This window comes from Echinops telfairi, unplaced genomic scaffold (assembly GCF_000313985.2).
Source record: "Echinops telfairi isolate 266 unplaced genomic scaffold, ASM31398v2 ScPeMD7_7469;HRSCAF=8507_0, whole genome shotgun sequence".
Classification (NCBI taxonomy): domain Eukaryota; kingdom Metazoa; phylum Chordata; class Mammalia; order Afrosoricida; family Tenrecidae; genus Echinops; species Echinops telfairi.
This window is the reverse complement of record NW_022111372.1, coordinates 82767888-82777442: the sequence shown is the minus strand read 5'-3', so window position 1 is coordinate 82777442 and position 9555 is coordinate 82767888. Positions and strand designations below refer to the sequence as shown.

At 60.6% G+C, this 9555-nt stretch overlaps 1 long non-coding RNA gene across 1 annotated transcript in view; it reads left to right on the top strand.

Moving 5' to 3' along the window:
* The window catches only part of LOC123521069, a 22543-nt gene that overhangs the window by 6492 nt on the left and 6496 nt on the right, over positions 1-9555 (top strand). The window contains exon 2 of the long non-coding RNA XR_006679560.1: positions 6504-6607. This is a non-coding gene — a long non-coding RNA (uncharacterized LOC123521069). The remainder of the gene's footprint in view (positions 1-6503; positions 6608-9555) is intronic.

Genomic DNA, 9555 nt, shown 5'->3' with positions numbered 1-9555 from the left:
GGGGGGGGGAGCCATGGGGTTTCTGGGGAAGAGCGTTCCAGGCAGAGGGAACCGCACTGTGACGGCTCAGAGGCTGGCATGGCGAGTCCCCGTGAGCCTGGTCGGGGAGGTGGGCCTCCGGGAGCCCCTTGGGGGCTGTTGACTGGAGTGCAGGGCAGGCTGCAGGAGGGTGGTGCTGTGCAGTGCCTAGTTCTGACCCACATTCTAGGAGGGCCACTTAGGCTGGGAGGGAGGGCGGGCTGGTGGGGGTGGTGGCAGGGCTATTGGGCTCTTGGGCTGATGCAGGGTGAGCCGTCACGGCTTGCTGATGGATCGGATGTGGGAGTGAGTGAGCACACGAGTGTCAATGGCAAGGCTTCTGGCCGGAGGAACCGCAGGACTGTGCAGAGGAGAAGACACTGGAGGCCAGCAAGCCTCCTGGAGAGAGTGCAGACGCGGCGGGAGACGTGGAAAGGGAGGCGTGTACGCTGGAGATGGGCCTGGGCCCTGCGTGTCTTGGTGACGGTAGAGGGGATTTCCACAGGAGTGAGTGTGTGTTTGTTTAGGGGGTATGTGTGTAGGGTGTTCGTGGGTAGGGGGTATTTGTTCACTCCTTTGGGGGACCCTCCTCCGCCCTGAGAGCCTGCTCTGTGAAAACAGACTTCTAGGGCCTTCATGTTCCGTCTTCTCCCTTCGAGCCTCCCCTGCTTCGCCCTTCCTTCTGGACAGAGAAAGAAGGCTGATTTCCGAGGACTGGCTGTGTGCGTGTGTGGAGGGGGGCAGAATGTGAGGGGTGGGGGTGGTGTCCCCGCCTTCCCGCTCAGCACAGTTCTTCCTGGAAGGGGCGGGGAGGCCAGAGGTCCCAGGCCCTGCCCTGGCCCTGCTGCCAGCAGGAGGTCACCCTCCTAGACTGAGAAGTGGCCGCAGCCCAGGCTCTGAGGTCCCAGAACCTAGCCGTTAAGAACCTGGGCTAGGAGTCTGACAGGTGGTATGGACCCTTTCTCTGCTGCTTAGCTGTGAGACCCTGGGCAAGGGACATCCCCTCTCAGCCTCAGCTTTCTCACCTATGAAAGTGGCCAGTCAGTTATAGACCCTGCCTCACAGGTTCCCGAAGGTAAGATGCATAAAGCTGGTGCGAGAGCCCTGGCGTGAGCCATGCCCGATCACTGAGGCTGTTCATAAAGCGATCTACGTCCTCAGTCAACGCAGGGGCTAAGACTTTGCCCTCGGAGGTTATTGACCAGGATTAGGAATGGGGATGTGGTCTGAGGGGACAGTGCCAGGTGGAGGGGCTTCGGCTGCAGGTCTTCTCGTCTCTATGTCCCAGGGACCTCAGCGAAGTGCCAGCAAGGGACTTCTGTGACGGGTGGGTCACCGGTGTTGAGGGGGCTTGAATTGCGTGGAGGGCTCTGGTTAGGGCAGGCCCTGCTGTGGCATTCTGCTGGGCACTTGGACGCCACCTGGGTTCCTGGTCTGGGTGCAGGCTGGGCAGTGTCCACTCCAGTGGAGCTGTGAAGAAGTGGACAATGGGTGGAATGTGATCCCTTCAGGACCCACACTTCAGCGGCGCCCTGGCATGCAGGCTGGGCCTGTGCTCCCGCAGGCCTGTTTTCCAGTCGCCAGGCCGGGCCAGGATGGCCAAGGACATTTTAGTTTCCCAGGCATGCCGCCAGGCAGTCGCCAAGCCTGGCCTGTTTTTCCAGAGTGCAAGGATCTTTAGCAATGACACGGACTCTGGAGACCTGGTTTTTTTTGTTTTTTGTCTTTTTCACAGCTGAGTAAACTGAGGTCTAGAGTGAGCAGGGCTTGACCAAGGTCTCATGGGCTGCTTCCTTTGTATCTACCACCTCCCTCTGTCCCCGCGTCCCTCACTCAGACTCCTGGCCATCGCCGGGTGATTGTGACAGCCTCCCTCTCGTGGGCTCCCAAGAGCTTTGTTTGGCCTTTTGCTATCAGTGCCCGCCGGCCGGCCGTGTACACACTGCTGGAGTGCCTCTGGTCTCCTGTCCCCCTCCAGAGAGAACACTTGTGGTTCATTCTGCAGACAGAGTTGGGTAGTGTGGGGTGCCGGCCGGCTGGCAGGCTCGGGCCCCAGGGGAGCCAGGATAGCCACTTTCTAGCACGATGACCTCGGGCAAGGTCCTTGGTGTTTCTGGGCCTTGCTGTCACATGAAAGCAGTTGTGGCTAGCTGCCTATGGGCAGCCGCGACTGTGAGCACTGGGGGAGCCCCACCCCCGTCAGGTCATTGTGATCCTTGGGGCTTTTGAGGACTGGGTTTTGCAAGTCCATGGTCAGAATGAACTTTCCAGGCTTAGTCTGGAAGCTTCACCGAAGTCTGTTCTCCATCCTAGAAACACACAAGCCTCCACTGACAAAGGAGGGGAGACCGTGAACGAGGTGCACTGGCTGGGAATCAAACCCAGGTCTCCATACGGCAGGCGAAGATTCTGCAGCTGAACTACCAATGACAGGGACAACAGAGAGAGAGATAGCAATAGAGACAGATAGAAAGACACACACACACCAGTGCTGCTGGCCCATTTCTAACCCGTGGCAACCCTGCCTTTCATAGTAGAGCTTGGCTCCGGACGCCATAGGGTTTCCTGGGATTGATTATTTTGGGAAGTAGATCACCAGGCCTCTTTCCCAAGGTGCCCTGTAAGTGGGCTTGAGCTTCCAACCTTTCCGTTGGCAGCTGAGCGCAGTCACTCTGTATCACCCAAGGGCTTCCACACACTATGTATGGGGAAGGAGAACGGTGTGCAAACGCCCCTCGCCCCAACCTCCACTGTTGGGTAGTTCTGGCTCAGAGCAACCCGATAGAACTGCTCCATAGGGTTTCTGAGATTGTGAAGGAGGGAGGGAGCAGACTGCCTCATTTTGCTGCTGCAGAGCAGCAGGCGGACTTAAACCGGCAGCCTTTGGGTTGGCAGCCCAGCACTTACCCACTGCCAGGGCTTCTTACCCACCAGTTAGCAATGCCCGATGCACAGGGACTGCGTGATGAGGAGCGAGGGAGTGACTTGTGCAGGGCAGGGGCGCAGTTACTGTTGGATAGTAAGCTCTTGGGAATTGCCGTCATTATTAAGAAGGCCCTCAAGTTTGAAGGGGAAAGTCCAGGGCAGGGCAGGGAGGCAGGCGGGAGGCTTGTGTTGCCAGTTCTCTCTCCAACACTGGCTCACTGCGTTCTTTTGGGGAGTCACGAATCCCCTGGGAACCCCGAGGGGAAGAGGTCCTTTCTGGGACACCCGGCTCCTGTAAAGCGGCCGTGTGGCACAAGGAATCACCTGTGGAGGAGCTCTGCCTCCGGCCGGCATGCTTCAGACATGCTCAGTCGGCTGCTGAGGAAGGCGACAGCCTGTGACCGCAGCCGGGGACAGTGGGCTTGGCTGGAGGCTGGTGGATCTTCGGAATGCAGGAACTCCACACGGAATGCCGCCGGGACTCCACACGGAGTGCCCTTGACCCCGCACCCTGTCGCCCGGCAGCCAGCCCAGCCCTGGCCCAGCATGATGTACTTGAAAACACTTGAGTGTGAGCTGTGAGCAGATCCACAGTTGTCTCCCAGGCCTGGCGGGTTTTGAGTTACCCGTCCCCATGCCATGGAATGTGGGGACTCTGAGCCAGACAGACATTTCTTTGAACCTCAGCTTAAATACTTCCCAACCGGGAGCGTGGGCCAGCCAACTCCCTACCATGCACCGTAGTCTGCACATGTACAGAGGGAGGTTGAGCACGTGGCCAAAGCTGCATGGTGGTAGTAGCAGTGCCATCAGGGGCTTCGGCCCAGGGGCACAGTGATCTCTGGGAAGCCGCTTCTGGGGTTGGGCCGTGGAGAGGATTCCTGCAGAATCACCCCGCTCAGGGTTGGGGCTCACTGGAATCATGGGCGTTGGACAGAGCAGGGCCGGCCAAAGGCACGGGTGCACCAGTGCAGGCCACGCTCAGGCGAGGCGCCCAGGCAGCCAGCGGGAGGAGGGTCACCCTTGCAGGTGCCAGACCCGCCCCTGTACAGCCCGAGCATGCACCTGGGTGCCTGGGGCCTCTTTTAAGGAGCTCTCCATAAGCAGGTCACCAGGCGCTTTATGGCCTGTGTCCCTGCTCTCTAGCCGGCTGTGATACAGGGAAAGCAAGGCCCTCAGCCCCCTCCCCTGGCCAGCTGCGCCTCCCCCTGTAAGCCTCCGTGTACACGTGTTGAGCCCCCTCACACCAGCGGGCTCCAGCCTTGGTGACAAGCCCCGGCGTGTCTGCCAGGACAAGGCTTCTTTCATGTGGGGCCTCCTGGTCTCAGCAGGCCCCCTGCTGTACCCAGCAGGCCTCTGGGAGATTAGGGGGTTCCTGCTACTCCAAATGCCTCAGAACCTTTTGCTTCCTCTCACCCCAGCCCACCTGGCTCTCCCCTCTGTTCTGGCCACAGGCCTGGAGGCTTTTCAGTAGTGCGCGCTTCTCCCCCAACCCCCATGTCTGGTGTCTTCCAGGATGACTGTGATGGACACACAGTCCATCTGGGCCTTTCTCCCCATTGCTGCCCTGGACCTGCTGGCTGAGCCTCAGGTGACTTCTTAAGAGTGGCCCAGGCTGCTAATCCCTGGCAGGGGCTCCTCACATTTGCTGGCCATGGGTGGGATCCTAGACCACCCTTGTGGTGCGATGTGAGGGCCCTGGAAAGCCTGCCCAGTTTCCATATCCAACACCCCCCCCCCCAATCTTTGTGACTGCTGCTGCCAGTGGGGCCTGAGAGTCAACCAGGAGCAAGTGGTCTGTGCCCTCCCTGCCGTCTCGTAAGAAGGCCAGCTCCTCTTCAGAGGGACACACTTGAAGAGTTTGCTGCGGGAGGGGGAGCCGGCGCCGTGGCAAAGCGACTTTGACCGTGGCGTCCATCCTCGGTGTCAGGGCAGAAAACGCCGGAGGGTTTTCTGCTCATGATTCAATCTCATTGCTTTGTTGAGAATGCACACCCGCAGGTCTTACGAGGCCGACAGTTTCTGCACGGGCCTTGCCTCTGAGTTGGGCAGCTACCTGCCCGCCCCGCCTCTGGGCTGCTCCTCCCCTGCTGATACACACTTCCCCGCAGCCCCCCAAGGCCCCTGGCTGCTCTTGCAGTGTGACTCCATGTGGGTAGTCCCTAAGAAAGTTCCAGTGCTGCCCCAAGAGACATCCAGTGTCACCCTTCATTTGAAGATTTCGGAGAGTATTTTTGGTCTCAGTTTGAATTCTTTTCCTTCAATGAGTGGGCCAAATCCCAAACTTAATGCCAGGAAGTTGAATCTGACTCCTAGCGACCTCATAGGACAGTGGTTCTCAACCTTACTAATGCCACGGCCCTTTCATACAGTTCCTCACGTTGTGGTGACACCCCCCCCTCCAACCATAAAATTATTTCCGTTGTTACTTCATCACTGTCATTTGCTACTGTTATGAATCGGGCGGCCCCAAGGGTTGTTCGACCCCCAGGTTGAGAACTGCTGTTCTAGAACGAGGTAGAACTGCCCCTGTGGGTTTTGAGAAGAACTCTTTACAGAAGTTGGAAGCCTTGTCTTTCTCCTTGGGAGCGGCCAGCGGCTTTAAACTGCTGACCTGTGGACAGCGGCCCACCATGTAGCCACTGTGCTACGGGCTCCTCAAAGAGCTTTCAGTTGTACTTAGCCGCTTTCTTGGCATGTAGTTCACACGTGGGCCACATTTCGAAGGTGATCTCAGGGCAGTGCCAGGGCCTTTCGGTGGCCAGTACTTTTGGAAGCAGATCGGCAGGTGTCTCTTCTGAGGCGAGTCTGGGTAGACATGCACCTCCAGCCTTGAGGTGCATGGCCAAGCAGGGACTCGGAGTGCAGGTCCGGTGGCTTACTGGGTGGCACTGGGGGGATGGGGGGGTGCCCCTCGCTGGGCCTTGGCTGCATCCGTTTCTCTTCAGCTCCAGGCTTTCAGCAGCCTGGCACAGAGCCCAGCCCCTTCACACCTGTCAGTCACCACTCTTCCAGCAGGAGGTGGAGCAGGGGGAAGGTCTGGCAGTTAGGCTGGGGTGGAGGCAGGGGCCAGAGCCAAGCTCACACAGGTGGAGGTCCCCAGCCAGCCCTAACAGGGCCTCTCAGTTCTCCTCCTTTTCAGGCCAGGTGGGGAAACTGAGGCCTAGAGCAGGGACGGGTCCCCCTGGGACATGGGGAGCTGCCTGCAGCGCTGGAACCAGGACCGGGTGGTTCCCGCTGCCTGCAAAGGCTCCTGTCACCCTGGCTGTGCCTTTCCTGAGAGGGAGGTACTGGAGGGCCCATCGGCATGAGGGTCGGGACATGCTTTCTCCGGGCGGACCCCTGCTGCTGGGCGGGGGTCTGACAGGGGCAACACCCGGACAGGGCTTCCCCTTCCTCAGGCCCAGAGGCCAGGTGGCAAGGGTTGGGGCCGGACGCCTGGGAGAATGTGGTTGGCTGGTCAGGGTGTCCTAGGGCCACCTCCCTCTTTCCTTCCTTCCCTCCTCCCGGGGTGGGGACTGGGCACACAGTAATGCCATTTGTCCTGGCTCTGGGATTAGGTGCAGCCGTGCTAAGCGAGGAGCTTGGAGCCGCAGCAAGGACGCAGCTCCAGTGAAGAGGAGCAGGGCCGAGCGGAGCTGAGTGGCTGCTGCCTGGAGCTCTGGTGGGTCCTGATCTTGTCCGCACCCCAGCCTGGCCCTGGCCCCAGTCCCCTTCCTCGTGTTCAGGCCTCCCCCGCCTGCCTGAATGTGTGTATGTGTGTGTGCATGCGTGCACCAGTGTGCAAATCCTAGGGGGGCTCCTGAGAGGTAAGGCCAGGAGTGCACTGGGCCCAGGCCTGATGCTGGGCCTTGTCTACATTCAGGATCTGAAGCAGTTCATCAGGTGTCCCAGATGGGTGCCCCAGGAAGATGGCCCCAGGCTGACTGGCAGATCCCCAGTGGAGGAGGGCCAGGGGGAGGGGAGGAAGGCTCAGCTTCTATGGCTCTTCCTCCTAGCGAGGAAAGGCCCCAGAGCCACCCGCAGCCCACAGGTGTGGGAGTTCACGCTTTACCGCTGGGCTGAGGGGCAAGCTGGGGTGGGTGCTCAGATGGTGCCTAGCTTAGGCCTGGTCGAGACCAGGAAGGTCAGAGGGGCCGAGTCATTGTTCCTGGGTTCTTCACTCGGCTTTCGCCAGGGGAGAGGCCAACACCTTCCTGAGCTTACGCTGTATGTGACATATGTCGAGGGAAGAGCCCACACCATGGCCTTCGCTACGTTCCTCACGTGCCCCCCCTCATCACAGAATCACAGACCCCTCCTTGGGCAGGACACAGCAGCCCAGCGGAGGGAAGGGGCTGAGTGGAGATGCTGGCAGGGGCCGAGCCCATGTCTCCGTTTCCCTCTCCTGGCAGCGTCACCTGCTCTGTGCCTCGTGGGCTGGGGACCCAGTTCAGGGACGTGACCCGGGACATGCCTGCCTCTGCGTTGGCGAGGAATGGCTGTGTGGGAGGGTGGGCGCTAGGGTGGCCAGCATCTTCCAGTCCCCCAGCAGAGGAAGAACAGGTGATGAGTGAGGGTCTGCTATCAGCCTGGCACAGGGAGCCTGGGAGGCAGGTGGCCACCGCTCTCCATGGGCTGTCCTGTTGGTGAGCTCCTGCCCCTGGCCCCAGCCCACTCTTGCTCCTCTTCCCGATGGGGGCGGGAGAGACAGAGACCCTGTGGCATGGAGGAGCGTGAGAACCCTCTGGTGGAGGTGCTGACTTTCAGGGGACCCCCTGGTGCCCCACTGTGCCACTCTCCCAGGAGGCTGTAGAAACTGGGTCAGCCTGCACCCAGGCGGCTTCCTGGCAGGCCTCAGGCAGCCCTGAGTGGGCACTTGGAGGTGGCGCTCTCCCCCTGGTGTGCTCTGGGTCCCTAGACTGGAGGGGGGTGCTGGGCAGAGAACATGCAGGAGTGAGCAGTGCTCTGAAGTGGCTTGCCTTAGCTCTGCCTCTGCGTGCATGCGCCCACCTTCTAATGGATGGCCCGTCCTCTGCCTGAAGCAGTGCCCGGCATCCCCCCCCACCTGTTGTGAGGACTGGGCGCCCTGAACGAGCAAAGCCCCGGCACGTCCAGCGAGTGGCAGGAGCTCAGTCAGTTCTAGCTGTCAGTGAGGGAGGTCAGGGCTCTGTAAGAAAAGGCTGCGCCCTCCTAACACCCAGCCTCCATTGGTACTGGGTTTGACTCTGTCCCAGGCAGATTCGGGAGGGTGGACAGGGAGTGGGCCCTGTTTGGGGAAACCTCAGTCCTCTGTCCTGGGTCTGTGGAGGCTGTGGTGGGGTCAGAGGGCAGTGGGTCCTGACCTGGGCCATGCTGCACACTCCTGTGTGTGTATGCTCAGTAAAGCCTTTCTCCAGAGCTGGATCAAAGGTAACACTCCACTCAGCCTCTGTTGGAATCAGAATTAGTTTCCAGCAAGCAGGGTGTGTGGCCCGAGGTCCCCTGACATGGTCGGTGCCCAGAAGGGATCCCCTGAAGCAGCACTCTCTGCTTTGTTTGCTTTTGCCGATGTCTGGGCGGTATACGGTCAGCTTCCACGGAGGCTGGCGGGATGCAAACGAAACCACAGGGACACCTGGCTGTGACCATGGGAGGCAGTCACAGAGGAAGGAGTCGGGCAACTCAGGAGGAAGCACCCAGCTCCCAGTCATGGGACCTGGGACCAGCGCCAGGCACACGCCCACCCTCTCAGGGCCTCCTCGCCCTCATCCAGACATCGAGGGGTGTGATAGGTGATGGCTATCACAAGGACAGGCACACCGAGTGTAGGAAGTAGGGGTCCAGTCGTGAATGCACTTGGAGATGGAGAAGGGGCAGAGGGACGAGGGGCCGGCCTTGGAGAACTCCCAGGGATGGTGGTGGGAGCCCAAAGCTGCAGAGCTCAGCTTGCATGATGGGTGCAGAGCCCAGCGCCCCTCCAGGCTGGGGCTGGCCTTGGAGGAGGATGAAGGGGGTGGGGGCAGTTGTGTGGAAGCGAGAGGCGACTGTGTTAAGAGCAGGAATCCTTTCCAAGGCCTGAGTGTGGACCAGGCAGTTGCTGGTGGGGCGGGCCTGGTCAGAGTGACCCAGCAGGTCCTTTGCCCTCTCTGGACCCATGTCCCCATCTGCTCACTGCAACTCCAAACCAGATCTCTGAGAGTCCCCTGGTGGGGGTGGCTGAGCCTACCCGGGTTGACTGACAGGCAGCGGCTTGCCCCTGTACGGGCAGCACTGTGGGGGAGGGAACTGGCTGGGAGTGGAGTGGGAGGGCAGCAAGTTCCCGGGAGGCAGGGATTTGCTTCTGGTCGCCGCCTCCCGGGGCGTGACTACACTGGAGAAAGTCCGGCAGAGCTGGGGAGCTAATGTGCAGGGTTTTCCTAGCTGCGCTGCGTGCTGCTCGGTGGGCAGGGCAGGCTGGCTGGGTGGGGTGTGGCTGGGAGGTGGGTGGTGGCGTGACAGCGCTGGAGGTGTGGCTGGCTGGGCAGGGCTGGGTCAACTGTGGGGAGTGGCCCTGCCACGCATGCGGGCCACCAGTGCTTGGGCCAGTAGCTGCCACTCCCGCCCAGCCCAGTGCCCATTCACTTCCTGGGTCTCCTGCCCCCAGGCTGCCAA